At 34.3% G+C, this 18,167-nt stretch overlaps 1 pseudogene across 2 annotated transcripts in view; it reads left to right on the top strand.

The window, feature by feature from the left end:
- Positions 1 to 18,167, top strand: part of LOC149085607 (5-hydroxytryptamine receptor pseudogene) — a 146,245-nt pseudogene that overhangs the window by 713 nt on the left and 127,365 nt on the right. The gene's annotated exons all lie outside the window — the stretch shown is intronic.

Genomic DNA, 18,167 nt, shown 5'->3' with positions numbered 1-18,167 from the left:
ATACCGTCTTGTTGTTTTATGAAGACATTGTCGCACTGTTCTAAAATGCCATGGATGATCGATTAGTATCTTATCTCGTACAAGACCCATTAATTAAACAAAGCTCATTTGAATTTTTTGGTCATTCGTTTTTGAATAAAAATAGAAAAATAGAAGTACTTCCTGATAGAAAAATGTAAATTACAGATTATTCATGCGCGTAAAATCATATACCTAAACTATAATATATAGAGAAATAAACTCTCTCTTATATTTTTTTATTGTGAGTAAAATGCGAGTTCTCTTTCCCTTTAAATATTAAATATTAAACCATAAATTTGGAGTTGGTCGAACAAAAATATTCATTGAATTGTCAAATATCACGTTTTTATTCGAAGAATGGAAGCGATTAAAAAGCCAAATAACGACGCCTTTTCTGACTCATAAATCATTTCGACAAAAAAAAATCGACATAAAAAGTGTCATTTACAGCTTTTAGAGGGCTATCTGTCATTTTAGTGTGTCTTTAGCATGAAAAAAAATAGGATAATTTAGGGATATAAAAAAACATTCAACCTGAACTCTGAGAGATTCAAAGAAACCTCAAGGTTTTCAACTTTTCCATCATCAACAACCTTTTGAGAAAATAATTTATCTACATGAAACAGAATAGAAAAAAGTCCAATAGAAGAATATAGACTTCCTCTGATGGTGGCAAGGTTGGAAGGTTCTGAGGTAAAGACTTGCAGTCCAAAGGAATTATTATAACCATACGTTTTATTCACGACTGTGGTGATTTTCTTCAGATGGGCAGTCAAAAAACAGTGGGAAATTTATGCTATTCTGTCTCTATTGAAAATGTCCGTCGTGGATCTGGACGAAACGTGAGGAAACAATAAAATTTCTTTTCTACGGCTCTTCAACTCGAAATCGTCTAATCTTCCGAAGAAGTTTTTGGTTGCTGCTTTATATGATAACGGCAATAGATAACATGTTTATTCTATGACAAATTCAAGAGAAGTGAAATGATACATAAACAATGTTATTATGTGGAGTAGAGAATAAAAAAGAGGAAATAAATTTAACCCTCTCATTTTCTCTAAGATATCAACTAGTGCACATCATCCCAAAATCCTTTTTCTCCACAAATTTAGTGAGAAAATTGAAGAAAAACGTTATAAACACAAAGAAAAACTTCACTTCAGCGTGGGTGAAAATTTCATTATATTCTTTATTCCTAAAACATAGTTTCAGTTATACTGTTTTAAATGATAAATCCGGAGGTTCACAATGTCACCATCAAATCATCAGATGAGATGAGATTAAAATCAAATTGTTTTCAATCGGGAGTCTGAATTGGTGTGCAAAATACACTAGGCTGGAGTTAAGACATTTACATCGATATGTAATAAAAAAGACAGAAATAAAGACAAAACAAAAATTTATTGTATTAAATGCTATTATTTTTAAACTTTTTCGTTTCTCTCATCATGTTTTGTAAAAGGAGGACGGTTTCAGGTGTTACAATAATTAAGTAAATTTTGTTTTTTTGTTTACTAAGGAGGTAGTAAAAATATTTTAATTAGTAACAAAAAAAAAATAGGATTCATGAAGTGCATATTAGAATGTGTATACGCAACGAAAAGCTATTTTTTATATTCACCTCTTAAAATTATATCACGGAACTACAAATTCTAAACACAAATCTATTACCGGACTAATATGATGAAATTCTTTGGACGACAGGCAGGGATCGGAATTCAGCGAATCAGTAACAATCTTGTCGAAATTGACATACTATATGGGTCATTCTCACGAAATTGGACAAAAAATGAAAAGAATATTGCCGAAAAACAAAAAAAGTGAACCAAAAAAAACGAAAAAAAATTGACGGATACTTCTTTACCTGCCAATAAATGAAATATAGTCAGCAATGAAATTTGTTAAAAATTCATGGTGAAAAAAATTAATTTAAATTTAACCATGTTGAGAGACGGGCAAATCCGACGAGGAATTTTGCCTGTTTCAGCACTTCACTTGATATTAATGCTTGACAGTCGCAACATGTGTGCATTCATTTTGGTAGCTCATTTTCAACTTGGACAAGCACTGATACTCTGAACAATTTTTGTTGTCAATTGTATTTTTATTGCTTTTTTTATTTGTGTTTCTCGCTCCTTTTATCGTCAATTTTATAGGGACAACAGATTTCTAATTTGTCTTTGTTTCGCTAGAGCACGAGATGCTTCTCTCAAACATAAAACCTTCAGATGAAACATTACTGCAGCTTAACCAAGAAATTTAGATTTTTTTTTACTTTTTTCCCCCTTAACTTATGGTCGAACCTCCCTTCTGGTTACCTAATGTCAGGAGAAAGACAGCCAAGAGAAAGACATTTTTACATGTTTTGCAACACTGATCAAAAACTAAGAATGTTGAAAACATGTGCTCTTCAGAAATAATAGATGTCTCTTGAACTGAAACGCGTATTAAAGTGAAAATAATTTTCAATTATATATTTTTCTTGAAAAAGTAGCCAGGAGAAGAACATTTAATAAAAACACTCGCCTCTTTTTTTCTGAATAAACATAATTTGCGAATTAATTTACAATTCTAATTGATTTAAAAGGAGGTTCAAGTGATGGCTACATTCTTTTTAACCTTCTCAACACAAAATTTGATAGGTGACAGCTGGGACTGCAGGACGTGAATCAATGTTTTCCAAATGTCAAAAATGAAAAAAATTCTGGGGAAAATATTTTCATTTGCCTGTAAACCATTGATAAAAAATATTTAAAATTATAAAAAAGATGAAATATGAAAATATACTGGTCCGAAAAATATATAGGCCTATTACTAAAAATATATTTTTGTTTTAGGATAGAAAGTTATCATTTTGAAATTTGAAAATGGGCTGCAGCAAGGAAAAAGACATTTTCTTAACAAATAAAAATTTGTTCCAGAAAACTAAAAAAAAAATCTATAAAAAAAATAAATAAAAATTGAAAAAACAATCTATTGAGAGGTGAAAAAATTAAAAACAGAGTGGCGATTTTTTTCAGCAACTGGAATTTAAATAGAAAGTAACGGAAAAAAGTTCTGTGTCAAAAATATATTTAATGTAAACTACACTGGGGACACAATTTAGACCAATTTCGTGAGAATCACCCATATATAAAGCCGTTTGAATAATAGAAGATCGTCTCCAACGTTGAGATGAAAGATAAAATTCTTTGGAGGGTAGAAGAATGTTGTTATTCAGAACAACAGAAAAAAAAATTCGAATGTCGTGAGCTTAATTATTATTTTAATGCATTTGGATCTAATGTTTATAATGAATACAAATCAGTCTGACAAAAGATTCAAGGACAACATATTATCGATTTATGAATGTGTTGATTATTATCATCATTACACTACGAGGATATTATTTGATGAGTTTGCGAAATCGCATGTTTTATGATATTGAAGGGATACGAGCGTATTATGTCTATTAATGAAGTTTTGGTTTATAATAAAAGTTTATTAAAATTAAATTAGGTTAACGTAGATAAGAAGACATACGGTCGAAAAAAATTTAATTTGCATTAAAATCATTTTGAATAAATGAAACTTTTTGTCTAAAACCCAAGAGAGTATCTGAGAAATTTTGAACAGGATTAATGTCCCCAACAAGAGCGATCATTTTATGCGGGTAATTTTTTATATAAGAAAAATTGAGTGTTAGACAAAGATGTGTTATTGATCTTCTCTTGCCTGTGAAAAAGGATACAATTTATCTTGTCAAGGACGAGAATTGCCGGATTCTGTAAAGGACACACATACACATAGAACCACCATAATTTAAAAGTTTCTCTTGCTCCAAATAACTAGATTCTCTAAATTGATATAAATCATATCAATTTGTATATTGTATTGTATTAGTGAAACAAGTAATGACACGTAAAAAAAGAAAAACTAAACTTCTGATTTGCTAAATGTAGGAGACTGGATGGAACATTACACCCGAGAAATGGTGACCTCAGTTTGAAAACAGAACCTCTTTTGTTCTTCCTATCCTAAGATATTTGCTTAAGAGACAAAATCGGAGCACGAGAATTTTCGACACACTAAACGTGATTGCCTGAAGTTGTTCCAGGACAATAGAATTGCTGGAAATAAAAAAAAAACCAAGACGATTCATCACAATAGTGCACCTTTATGGGTTTGGGGAACCGAAACTGTGGAAGTGGTTTTAAAAAATTCACCTTTGAAAATGACTTCAAAAAGAGGAAAAACTACAAAAATATTAAAGCAAAAATGATGCTTAGGGTTTGGAATATAATTTTTATATTCATTAGTTATATATTGAACTGATTAAGTGTGTAATAATCACTATAAAAGATATGATGTAATTTCTGAAGTTTCGAATTAAAAATATAAGTAAAATAAACCCTACCTTTTAGTATGAAAAGATCTCAAAAATGAAGGTTCAATGACGTTAAAAAGAATAAAAAAAATCCGAATGCCCGAAACAAAAGTAAAATGCGTGGGTTTATTTTAAGGGAAGACATAAGCTCAACATTCAATTAAATGGAAGAAAAATACTTAAAATAACCAGAGCTATTAAAATGATTTAAGTCACATAATTACCCTTTTTTTAGCAGCATGAAAATGAAGAGCTTAATGAAATAGATCTTCAAAAGATTTCTGACACACTGCTAAATGAACACACTTTTTTTCAATCTCATGGAAAAATGTGAACACATTATTGAAATTTCATGGAATTCATAGCTTCATTTGCCAAACAATCTTCTAATAGCTTTTTTCCCCTCCTTAATATCACTTTTGGTTTTTTTTCCCAGTTTATAAAGAGAGTAATACCTTCTCGCTGTACTGAACATATTTTTTATTATTAAGTATTTTTTAGTATTGTGGAATGTCCGTTGTCAATAATTTATAGTGTCATTCTTATTTTGCTTTCTCTGATTAGACATACTTTAAGGTTTTAGGAATTTAGTAGTTTTAAATGCAGGCAAGAAAAATCGGTGGCTTACAGTTTTTTTACTTCCTACGCATATTTGTATACGGTAATATCTAAATATAAAAAGCCATCGAATATATATATATATATATACAGTATATACATGTATAATTTTTTTTCTGAAATATTCCAAGACTCTCGATTCAGTTTCTATAAGGTGGCTGTAAGTAACATTTGCAAACATGCAACTTTTTTTAGAGAATTTCGATTTACACATTTGAGAAATTTATCGGGCGTTAGTGAGGGATGAGGATTTTCGGATATAAAAGCAAAATGCATATTCAGGAGAATATCACCACTCAATGATTTGATATGTAAAATCTAATTTTTTTTTTGGTATACGGATATAGGTTTTTGATATCAATGAAGCAAGCTACTGCTGTGCTGCGCTTTTCTTTCATTAAAAAAAATCAGCTCCAAGTTCAAATCAGAAATTTTGATATCAAGAGAATTTCACTCCCTAACCGGAAAACGACGCAACAGAAATATTCTGATTTATCTGTATTCGTTATGAAAATATCAGATATTTTTATATTTTACGAGAAGAAGAATCTCACTCAAAGAAAGCAAAACTGTTTAACATATGCTCAGAAAATATTTGAAATGATAATCATATCAATAAAAAGCACTGACTGAGGACTGTATTTTTTTACCATATTTTAAATTTTCACTTTAATATATTTTTATACCATAGAACGTGGAAAAATAAACATACCCAATGTTGTTGCGCACGCAAAAATATTCCCTAAAGCCTGAGAAAACCCTTCTGCATATTAGGCATAATATTGGTGGTCTATTTTCCGTTGATGTAAAAGAAAGAAAATATCGTCTTTAAATTTCCTCAAGTCTTTTAATATTGATTTTAATAGAATAAGTGTCTTCGCGGGTGGCTTATGGTTCATTCCTAACGGTTGTGCATCTCTGTGTATTTCCCTACGTGATCCATCATCTTCTTTCAATTAATTTCTGTACTTTCATTTACTTAAATTTATTTTTCCCTCGGGACATGCCCACCTTATAATTTATTTAAAAGGGGGCACACAGGACTGTTGTTTCTATTGGCTAAGTTTTTTGTATTTATTTATTTTTTAGAAGTTTTATCTTCCGAGGTGGAGTTATGTATTCTCTCTTATGAACGTAAAGAGACATTGTTCTCATATGTGTAAAGAAATTCAATCTTCCTAATGACTTAATGTCCCTTTGATATAGCTCAACTCAGCTCACTAGAACTTCATATTTCTTTCCTAGATTGTCCGGGTTATGTCTTTAATATAATTATGAATTCCTTCCTGGCATTCGGATTTTTTTTCGTGAAACCGCATCATACTTGTATAACATAAATGCAACTATTCCAACTAATTTTCTTGAAAAGTGAGAGCTAACGTAAACTTCACTTCAATAAAGTCTTCAATCGAATTTCAAATACAAATACAAAGGCCACAACAGGCAAATTGTCCAACGAGGTGACAGCGATCCAATATAAGAGCACATATCGCGATAAAAAAAAGAATAATTAATACTATACGTATACAACTGCCCATAAAAATATCTAAGTATGGATAGTTTCTCGATTCCTCCCATTATAAGCATCGTATTTCTTTTTAAACGTGTCAAGTGTACTAGAATTCATGACAACCGGGGTTGAGATATTCCATCTATTCACAATCCTATTAGAGAAAAATTCCCTGTGATACCAAAACCTCTGGAATTGCCCCTTACTACACGATAATACTACTTCACCAAGCACCCCCCCCCCCTTTAGGCGACGCGATGAGACCATTTTAAGAATGAAACCCCCCGAGCATTCTGCACGCTTTTTTAACCACTGCTGAACAATGTTCAGAAAACCTAAGCCACTTGTCAATGAGAATTCTTAAATCGATGATCTTGGTTGCATCCGGGATAATAATAATACCATTCAACTCATAAGTGAAACGAGGGTTGTTCGAATCAAAATGAGCGGTCATTCATTTGTCAACACTAAAAAGACCATGGCTCCATTCATTTCATCCGCAGAAGCAATTGTTAAGCCGATACCCAAGACAGATTTTTAGGCTAGTTATACTAAGAAAAACTTCTCAAATTTGTGGTACTATTTTCACACCATTTGAAGGGTTTGTGATACTTATTATTTTATAGCGCAACTCGTTTGTCAAAAATAAAATTATTTACACATTGTAGTACGCTAAATCTCGATTTAGAGACCGAAAATGTGAAGCAAAACTTTAAACAAAATAGTACGTCATATCTAATGAAATGGAAGCATTGATCTGATATGTGCATATACTAAGTGTAAGACAGGTGTATGAGAGAGAGGAAGAACACGTGTTACAAAATCTACTTCTCGGTAGAACCCTGATTTAATAGTTTCTTCAGTTTGTTTGATTAATAAAACTGTCGGTCCTGTAAGATTTCATGAATTAGAATTCAACTGTATAGATTTTGAATTATTATTTATTAAATATATATAGGGTGCCCACAGGAAAGTCCCTCTATCCTGGAATAACTCGCGAACCGTTGATCCTAGAAGCATACTTCCAATTGGAAAAGTACCCAAAAAACATATAGTCCTCAGGTATGTCATTCAAATATTCAGGGGTTGTATGGTTAAAATGAAAAAAAAACTTTTTATTTGGTCACCCCGTCCTAATAAACCCAATTAGAAAGTTAACTATTCAACCACTTGCAATATGAATGACGTATCTGAGGTCTACAAGTTATTTGGATACTTTTTACAATTGAAAGTATGCTTGTAGGATCATCGGTTTGTGAGTTATTCAAGGATAAAGGGACTTTTCTGTGCACCCCGTATGTTATATTATTCATATTAAAGAAATATGCATAATGGCCGACTATTATGGTAAGTTTGATGAATTTTGCTGATATATTCGCGAATTTATCACATTTACTGGTAATTATGCTAATCTACAGCTCGTATTAGTAAATATGACACATCGTTAACGAATTTACCAGATAATATGCATAAACTTCAGTCTAGGATGATGAATTCGATCTTTGATATAACCCAACATGCTTGCACATGTTGATACATTTGAAGAAAGCCAACTTGGAAAGACTAATAGTTTTGGCTTTCATCATCTTCACACTAATTTTAATATAGTTTAATTTTTATGAAAAGAATCAAGGAAAATGCTTATAAAGCAAGTATGGAATACAGAAAAAATTGATATGTGGTTAAATGAAGGAGATATTTTCACATGATTTCTCCATATTTATCAAACTTACCAACATCATTTAAGAAATTATGCATAATCGTCCGTAAAAGCGATAAATGTGCAACAAAATTACGAAACTTACAGAGACGACTGGTGATGAAGCATAATTACCATTAATCTCTTTTACCTAAACATACAGAGGGATTCTAAACTCAAGGGACAAATTTTAAGAGGTAATATAAGACACCTAAACAAGCATTTTTGGTCGTAGAATGTGTAGTCGAATCGCAATAGCAAACACGGTAGAGGGTGTTTTAGGAAGTGCACAACAGCACATTTCGCCAAAACAAAATATCATATTTTCCGACGTATTTGCCGCGATATATGCTATAAACCACTCGAGGGAGCAGGGAGTTGTAATGTGGTAGGTCTCAAACATTGTGCAACCTGAGTAACGCAAAATATCCTACAAGACATTATACCGCTTGTCATTGTTTGGAGTAGCATAACCCTCACACGAATAAAAATCAAACTCCAATCCAATCTGAAGGTGCATATGCACGAATAAAACCAAACTTTTTTTTAAACCAAAGTTTGGTTTTTATTCGTGCGTGGACCATCAAGATCACGCTGCACCAAACAATGACAAGCTAGTCGCGGTTCTAGAGAAATGTGTTGGGAGGCAATTTATTGTGTAGGTTCGTTTGATTGCTCCATAAAATACGAGACGTAGCAATATTTTCCCATATTATTCAGTTCTTGGGAGGAGTAATCGCGCACATACGTCATGCATTTTGCAAGGGGGCACCCTGTGCTCAAAAATACAATTAACAAGTTTTTATTTTGTCTCCCCCGAGGCCTATAAAAGAAACTTCAAATTAAAAAAAATGGAGACAAATTGGGAGAAAAAGCACTTTCCGCTAGTTTATGCTGTTTTTTCGTCAATTTTTATCCATTTTTTAAATTCATACATGTCAGCGAATATTGAACTCAGAAGTGTAGAATTTCTCTTGTTGGCATCAGGAGAGACAGGGGAACAACTTTGTAATCGGGTTTTTGAGCACAAAGTGTCCTTATAAAAAGTATTTTTTTTAATTTTAATAAATACAGGGTGATTCAGAAAAGGTTGGAAAAACTTTAAGAAGTGGTAGTATAAAAAAAAAAAAAAAAAAATTTCATCAAAGAATGCATGGTCTAAGAAAGAAAGAAATGCAAACGTGCTACAGGACGCAATATAGTAAATCCGAGGATACGAGGAGAAACACAAGAATAACATACACGTTAAAAAAACAATTTTAATGAATAATTTACAATGATTGCTCAAAAGAACAACCGCCAACGGTGATGCAAGAACAGCGGCAAAGGAGGGATTGGCGAATGCTCTGGAATATTCCAGGCATATCGCGAACCTCCCCAGCAGCAGCCGAAAGTCTTGCGATTAGGTCCTCTTCACAGTCAAGAGGGGGTCTCATACACCAGACTCTTCAGCTGTGCCCACAAAAAAGAAATCGAGACATGACAGATCGGACGATCGTGGTGGCCAAGCTACAGGACCACCTCGTCCGATCCATCGGATTGGAAAAGTGGCCTCCAGATAGTGCCGTACCTGTCGCCCAAAATGGGTTGGAGCTCCATCGTGCTGGAACCACATACGCAGTTGAAACATCCTCCAGCAAGTATGGCAGCACCTCTTGCAGAAACGTCCGGTATTTGCCCTCGTCAAGGCGTTCCGGCAGAAGATACGGTTCTATTAGGTGGTCGCCTATGATTCCTGCCTAAACATTGATGGAGAAGCGTCACTGACGCACATGTGGATATGCGGCATGTGGATTTACAGACGCCCAGACATGTTCATTTTAGGTATTAGATGCATCATCTCGTGCGAAAGGGCATTCATCGCAGAAAAGAACAGTTGCCGCAAAATTTGGGCATTCTGCACTCTGCTGTAGGAGCCAGCGGACGTAGTCTACGCGACAGGCATAATTTTCTGCATTCAATGCTTGGACTGGTTGAAAATGGCATGGGTACAGCCTCTCACCCTTCAGCACCCGCCATGTCGTGGATTGTGGCACACCAAGGCTACGGCCCACAACTCATGTGCTTGTAGTTGGCAGAACTGCCACCATCTCCAAAATCTCGTTTTCCACACCTGCTGTTCTGGCAGTCCTTGTACGACCTGTATCAGACCGGGAAGAAAGAAAGGATCTCGTTTCACATAGCTGCCGATGCAAGCGCGCAAATGTTTTCGGATTGGGCTACCGCTTGTGGGAAAAACGCTCACCGTTCATTCGTGCTACCTCTGTGGTACTTCCGTTTGAAACTTCGCAAATGAAATTCATGTCTGCTTTTTCAGTATTACTAAAGTGCGCCATATTATTCCGTACGTTACAAATGTTAGAACGGTTGCACGCTGGAATAAATTCACAGGGCTGGCGTCCGCATCTTTTATTGACTATGACGCACATTTGCATACGGTTTCTTCCTCTTCCCCAGGTTACATTTGCATGCATGGTGTTACTTTTCTATTTTATTTATTTTATTATATACAAAACCTGTGCAAGGCTAGTAGGCTCCAACTCCACAGGTGCACAATTCAAACAATCAATAAAATTGGAAAAAGACAGCAGGGAACATCAGTAAAGACAATAACATAATCACACACACGAACATCTGCAAGGAGAAGAATGCATAAAAGATGACACTAATAAATGAACAAAAAAAAAAAAAATCCCCGAACACAAAACAACAATAAAATAAACACGTTTGCACAAATAAAATTCAATAAATCCAAAAAAAACATATATTAAAAAAAAAAAAATCATCGCATGTAATTCCAAATTAAAATAATCAATAGAACTGATGAAAAAAAAAGTTATATATATACAATAAACAATAAAATAAGCATATATGCACCAATAAAGCCCAACATGATGAACTAAAATGCATAGCACGTGAAAAATGCTGGAAGTGTTATTTTTCTCCCGATAAATTTCAACAGGAATGTCGTTTTAACGTTTGCGGAGCGGCCGTTTCGAAACGCGCTAGCGCGTTTGCGTTTCATGTTAGATCATGCACTCTTCGAAGACAATTGTTTGTATTGTGTGTGCTATCACCTCTTAAAATTTTTCCTATCTTTTCTGAACCACCCTGTATACAACGCATTGCAATATGAATGACGTAACTGAGGTCCACACGTCATTTGGATTATTTTCTAATTGGAAGTAAGCTGTTAGCATTGCATCCTGTATACTCATAATGTCCGAGTAGATATACATTTTTAGTGAGAGTAAATCATTCCAAAGGATAGGCAATTTCCAACAGATAGAATAAAAAGCTAGCATATTGCTTATATATTATATGATTTGCCTGAAGGTCTCTCATGCTTGTTGTGCCACGGGAAAATGTTTTCTTATTTCTTTGACATATTGACATATATGACATGATACCAGAGGTGAAAGCTTCATTTTTTCACTCTGAGAACATAGTGTTTTTAATCTTTATAAAAGCATCCACACGAATGCGTAGAATGGGTACATTTAGTTTCATGTTGATACCGAATTACTTTGTGCATATAAGGAAATACTTCCATATTGTATTATGGCTTATAATGATAATTTATAATGTGTTGTATTTTGTTCCCTCAGTTCTCTAACATTTAATGTGTCAGATACAATGACATTAAAAGCTTAAACCAACAGTGAATCGTGTGATCGTGTGTATACTAAATCCGTATCTTTCATATCAGAAATTGGAGAAATTCTTCAATCAATACATTGCTGGAATTTAAACTAACCTAAACTATATACACCGTGACTGAATCAATTAATTCTGGATTTATCGAGACCAGATGTTTGTGTTACTCCTATTTAAATGAAGCGATACTGTTTCAAATGAGAAACGAGTGAGATGCCAACTCGTTAACTAATTCGTAATTAGATGGAGTAATCATTACGATTGAAGTTTTAATAGCTAAATAATATTGCGGAAGAGTTGATATTTCAAGTAATTTATGCTAAATTGCGCAACGTATTTCCTACATGTTTTCTAGAGCTTTGAGTCACCTGAAATATTCAGATTTTAACATTTGATTAATCATTTGTTACAAACAATAACATTTTAGACAAACATGGTCAGTAAATATGAAAACTTAATTTTTTTCCAAATAAAGGGATGTTACACTTCGAATCACCTCAATCAGAATTTAATATCTAGAAATTTAATTCTAAATCATAAGCATCACACAGGTTGGAAACACAATGTAGATAATTTATTTGTTTGAATTAAGAGGAGCGAGATAAACGGGAAACTATCGTCAAATAGTTTAGGAGTTCTGTTGACTGGAAAAGAATTCATACTATGATTGCACGATAAAAATATAATTGAGCACGTGTTTTCCTGAAAGGTAGTTTATATTGAACTCCGTTCACATACTTTGTCTCCTTTCGCATTCACCTTCTTTTATGCAATCATGAGTTTGTTAACATTAAATTTGTCTTGTTAGTGAGACGAATTAACTTTATCCATTTTTACGCAGAGAGGTTTAACGAGGAATTAATTATCTATTATCATGAAAATTAATGATCTTGAGAAAATGAGAACCCTGTTCTTTTGTTCTTATGCTTTCACTCCATGTAAATCAATAGCTTGCACGAAGTTTTTTAGTTGGTACAAAGTAATATATATATAGGAATTGAAAATTCAGTGTGATTGAATTGGACTGTAAAGTAAAAATCGAAATCTTACAAGAAGATTAATTTTCTACGGTGATTTGAAAAACGTGAAATATATTCACTGGTGAATGAGTTTCCACATGCCAAAATAAAGTTATACTTATGTAGCTTTGATGGGTTCATACTACAGTGAAACCTGTGCGTATAACGACAAATCTGCATAACGTTCAAACTGTCTAAAACGATAACACGTTTACAACAATATTTTTCTAGGTCCTTAGAGTATCGGTATATACCGTGTCAGGAAAATTCATCGACAACAATTTACCATCGGAAAATTCACCGCCGGAAAAATCACCGACTAACAATTCACCAACAACAGTTCGATGCGAGTCAGTTAGCGATTGAGTTACTGAGTCAGTGAGAGAGGGAGTGAGTGAGTGAGTTACTCAGTCAATAAGCGAGTAAGTCAGTCCGTGAGTGAGCGAACTACTGAGTCCGTGAGCGAGTGAGTGGGTGACCTAAGGAGTATGTGAGTGAGTGAGTGACCCAGTGAGTGACCTAGTGAGTAAGTAAGTGAGGGAGTGAGTGAATTGGTTAGTTAGTTAGTTTTTAACCTAGTAGTGACAAATGATTAAAAAATCCGATTGTTCTATATTATATTGTCTATATTACAATATTGACCTAATGTCATATTTATAGCTTCAGCGGTTTTGTCTCGGCGATGATGAATCAATCAGTTAGGACATGTTTAAGACGGGATTTCTAAAAGTTCATCACCCATGGGGATCATGAGGTGTTCAAGTGGTATAGGGGGAAATCATCGCTAGTAAATTTGAGATTGCAGAATCCACACCAGTAAAGTCGCGGATAACAACTAGTTCATCATAAAAATTCCATTGGTTACTGATGATCAACAATGTTTTTTATTATATCAAAGTGATAACAGAAGATGATTTTAAGCATTTTAGGGGGGTTAATATATCGCGTATATCTCCACTTACTTTATTATTTTTCACTTCTGTTATTATTCCTTTTAATATACTCTCTTGTATTGTGTAACAGAAATTTGTAATTTCTTCCGTATCATCTATATTTCTTCTAATAAAGTTCATTATTAAAACTTTCCGCCATATCTTTAGGATCACTCACTCACTGACTCAGTAACTCAATCGCTCGCTCCCTCGCTTACTGACTCGCATCGAACTGTTGTCGGTGAAAACATTAAAAAAGTAATTTCAACATTTTGAGATACACTTATTGTTGGAAAGGCGGAAATTTCCTTTTGTAGAAAATATTGATAAAAATAATAGTATTTTCTTCCGAGATAATTAAGAGAATGAAGAGAGTAAAAACGTTCTACTAGAGATGCCAATCCGCAATTGTAGCAGCGGAGGAGTCATACACATGGAGTGATACGATTTGTTGCATCATGTATAAGCAAGATGTTTGTATAATCACAATACTCGTAGTTGAATTTGTCATATGGATGATATTTTGAATGGAAGAAAAATTAGCTGCCTGAAATATGAGTGAACGCAAGGAAAAACTCCAGAGAAGGGTCCCCTAATTTCACCAATTTTATCACCATCGTACCATGGTTGACCTACCTGATTCACAGAATATACATGTATATTAGAAGTTCTTTTGAAGTTTCAAATAGCGCTTCTGAAAAAGTGAAACCGTGTATCCGAAAGAAAAGATAGTTTAATGTGGAATTTGTCACCATGTATTGTGCTACAGTAATGCATTGCAGTATCACGTCACCACTAGTTGATCAATGAGCGGGAAAGGTACTCGTATTTTAAAGACATTATAGCTACCCGATATATACAGGGGTTGGACAAAATAATGTGAACACCTGTGCAAAAAACAACACTCGAGGGGACCTGTCGTATACGCCCGCCCTCTAGCGTGGAAGAGTTCCACTTGGTGAGCGATAATGTGCACACATCAGTGTAGTCGCAGCAGTGATAGCGTTCGGATGCGATGTATATTGGGGCGTTAAAACTTCGTTATGGCTGACCTCACAGTATTCGAAAGGGGCATGATTGTTGGAGCCCGTCTTGCCGGGGCCACAGTAATGAAAACGGCCACCCTTGTTGGTGTCGAGAGAAGTACTGTGTCGATAGTAATGGCAGCCTATAGCAAACAGGGAAAGATATCATCTACCAAGCATAACAGTGGTCGAAAGTCGAAGATGGCCGATAGACCCAGAAGGATTTTGAAGCGGATTGTGGCCAGAAAGCACAAGATAACAGCATCCCAGATAACATCTGAGATAAACACACATCTACAGGAAGGTGTATCGGCAAAAACTATCCGCCGTAAACTGTATGCAGCAAACATACACGGTAGAGCGGCTATTCCAAAATCATTGGTGACACCGTGCAATGCCTTGAAACGACGAACATGGTGTCACGAACATAAGAATTGGATACAATAACAATGGGAGAATGTCATCTGGTCAGACGAATCGTCGTTCACATTATTCCATTCTAACGGACGTGTTTACGTTTGGAGAACGCCAGCACAAGCCTATGACGTTGATTGTCTCTTTCCTACTGTTAAGCATGGAGGGGGATCAGTGATGCTGTGGGGCGTGAAGTCTCACCGTGGTCTCGGCCCACTTGTTGTCCTGGATGGGCGGGTTAATGCAGCGGTTTATGTCAGTATTCTGGCCGACCATCTTCATCCAATGGGGCAGTATTTGTTCCCTGATTCTCGACCTGTGTTCCAAGAAGATAATTCACCCATTCACACTGCTTTAATTGTTGGAGACTGACTTGATGAACACCATGATGAACTGCAACACCTCTTGTGTCCCGCTCGGTCCCCTTATCTTAATATAATTGAACCTTGTGGGGTATTTTGCAGGCCAAAATGTGCAGTAGGTTTCCACCTGCAAAGACACGTTCTGAGTTAGTGGTCTTTTTGCAGGAGGAGTGGCTACGTATCCCCGTGACTTGTATTTGTCCATCCCACGACGGATACAAGTTGTTATTAATGAAAAAGGAGGGCCAACAGCCTATTAATAAAGATTTTGTCTCATTTCACAGGTGTGCATATTATTTTGTCCAACCCCTGTGTATATACGTATATATATATATATATATATATTTATTTATTTTGCCTCCACGAAAAATCCAGCAATATCTTCTTACTTTGTGTTTTACTTTGCTTCATATATGCATCACTTTTATTGCGTTCTGAGGATGAAATTGATCAAATTAATATCAACCTGAATTTTTGCATATGTGTGTGTGTTGGTTTCTCAAGCATGTAGTGTTAGATGTTGTAAATGTGAATCAATCAAAGTCTTGTTAAACATATACCTCTCTAACAATCTATGTGGTGTTATAATAGACCGAGTTGCTTTGTACGGTGTCAGAAATTATAAATTTAGCGTACACTAAACAGGAAAAAAAATCAGTGGCGGTACATTTGCTAAAAATTCCTGCGATGAATCACAGTACTGGAACGAAATCGACTGTAAATGAATCTGGCATTCCATTATGAAGCAGACATTGGAAAAGGAAAGGAAATTAATTTTCGCAAGTTTTGACACTGCTTTGCTGACATTGAAAATTTAAGAGAACTCACGTTTGCATATAAATTCATTCTCTCCTTGCAAACATCCGTTTTAGCCGTTGGATTGGCTTTGGTTGACGTTTCAATCTGATGTGTGATGCATATTATTGTCTTAGGAGGTTCGCCTTTATCTGGAAAGCGATGATAATGTGATAAGACACACATCAACGAGTTAATTAACAGACTGAGGAAATGTCCGCGTGATTTACTATTCTTACGGAATTTAAGCTGGGTGGTTCAAAAATTCACTTTCATTGTTCTAGATACGCATTTGGTTGGCACAATGGAATGGAGTAAGTAAATGTAATTTATTTAAATATGATTTAATATTTTGAATTTGTTCTGTTACAAAATAGCAAGGATTCAGTTTACAAAACCTTTTTAAAATATTGTTTCAAAAATATACAGGGTGTCCTAAAAGTCTTAATTCAGCCTCTATCTCATCAACCGCTCGTCTTAGAGGTATGGTTTCCATTAAAAAAATGCTCAAAATGTGTTCAGAAATAACCCTGCGCCAGTTTTGAGAGTGAAACTAAAATGTGTCGCAAAATAAAAAGTCTAATTTGTATACGGTCTCTCGTCCCCTAATTTTCAATTAGAAAGTTGTTGCACTGTCTCTTCTGAGCCGTACAAAAAAAAAATCTCATGTTTTTAACTGCAATATTCGTTGAGAAATTTGAATTCGAAAATTGGAAAAAAGGTGTAAAAGAGCAGCATAATCAGCTTATTCGTTAGTTTATGCCGTTCTTTCTCACCTATCTACAGAAATTTTAATTGAATTAAGTTCAAAATATATATGTTCATCACACACACACACACAAGAAGAAACAACTGATTCATTCAGTAAAGAAGTGATGCATGGAAAATTCCTATAGGTAGTCACGTCTCTTATTATGAGAAACAGATCTCAAGTCAGCTATTTTCAAGTTGTTCTATCTCTTCGTATTCCATTTCTCTACTGAAATTTTTAAATTCATTTTCGACAAAATTATTATGTAGCCTTAAGTCTCACATCACTGAAGGAAAAAATACTTTCTTCTCTACCTTTTTCCAGTTTTCGAAATAAAAGTTATAACATGACAAATTAATATTTGCAGTCTTGACAGGATTCAAAAAATGTTAATGTTATCTGTCTTATTATTACGTCATTCACCGCTGTTGGAATGAAGTGTTACGTAGCAGATTCTTTTAAGGACATAATTGACATGACATACAATTCTTATTTTACAATCTTTATATGTTATTCTTTTGAAACCGGGCACAGCCTAGGTTGTATGGACTTTTGCCGAATTTAGCCATTGTCCCCTTAAGAGGGGGAGCGTATTGGAGAAAATTAATTTAACAGTTATAAATTCATAGATCAGAATAAAAGTTTTACACACAAGATTACTATCTATTGTAAAAAATGGACAAAAATAAGGATTGTTATACGTATAGGAAGTTGGGTAATATGGAATACTACTTTCATTTTTCCAATTATTCCAATTTAAAACATGATAGAAACCTGAAACTTGCATTTCTATAAAGTTTGGATTCTTGCCTTTGCATTAACAAGTGTATCGTGTTTAAAAACAAATAATATGTCTAAGAAAAAAGACATTTAAAAAATATTTTTCGTCGGGTGATATGGAATAAGGGGGGGGGGGGGTTCAAAATGCGGAAAACTAATTTGAATTGATCATAAACAAGATTTAATGAGCCTATGGCAATGAAAAATGAAAATTTAAT

This window comes from Pholcus phalangioides, unplaced genomic scaffold (genome assembly GCF_987345545.1).
Source record: "Pholcus phalangioides strain wild (caught in Gottingen) unplaced genomic scaffold, Ppha-v1.0 ptg000007l_1, whole genome shotgun sequence".
Classification (NCBI taxonomy): domain Eukaryota; kingdom Metazoa; phylum Arthropoda; class Arachnida; order Araneae; family Pholcidae; genus Pholcus; species Pholcus phalangioides.
The sequence above is the reverse complement of the archived record's forward strand: the minus strand, read 5'-3'. Positions and strand labels throughout refer to the sequence as shown.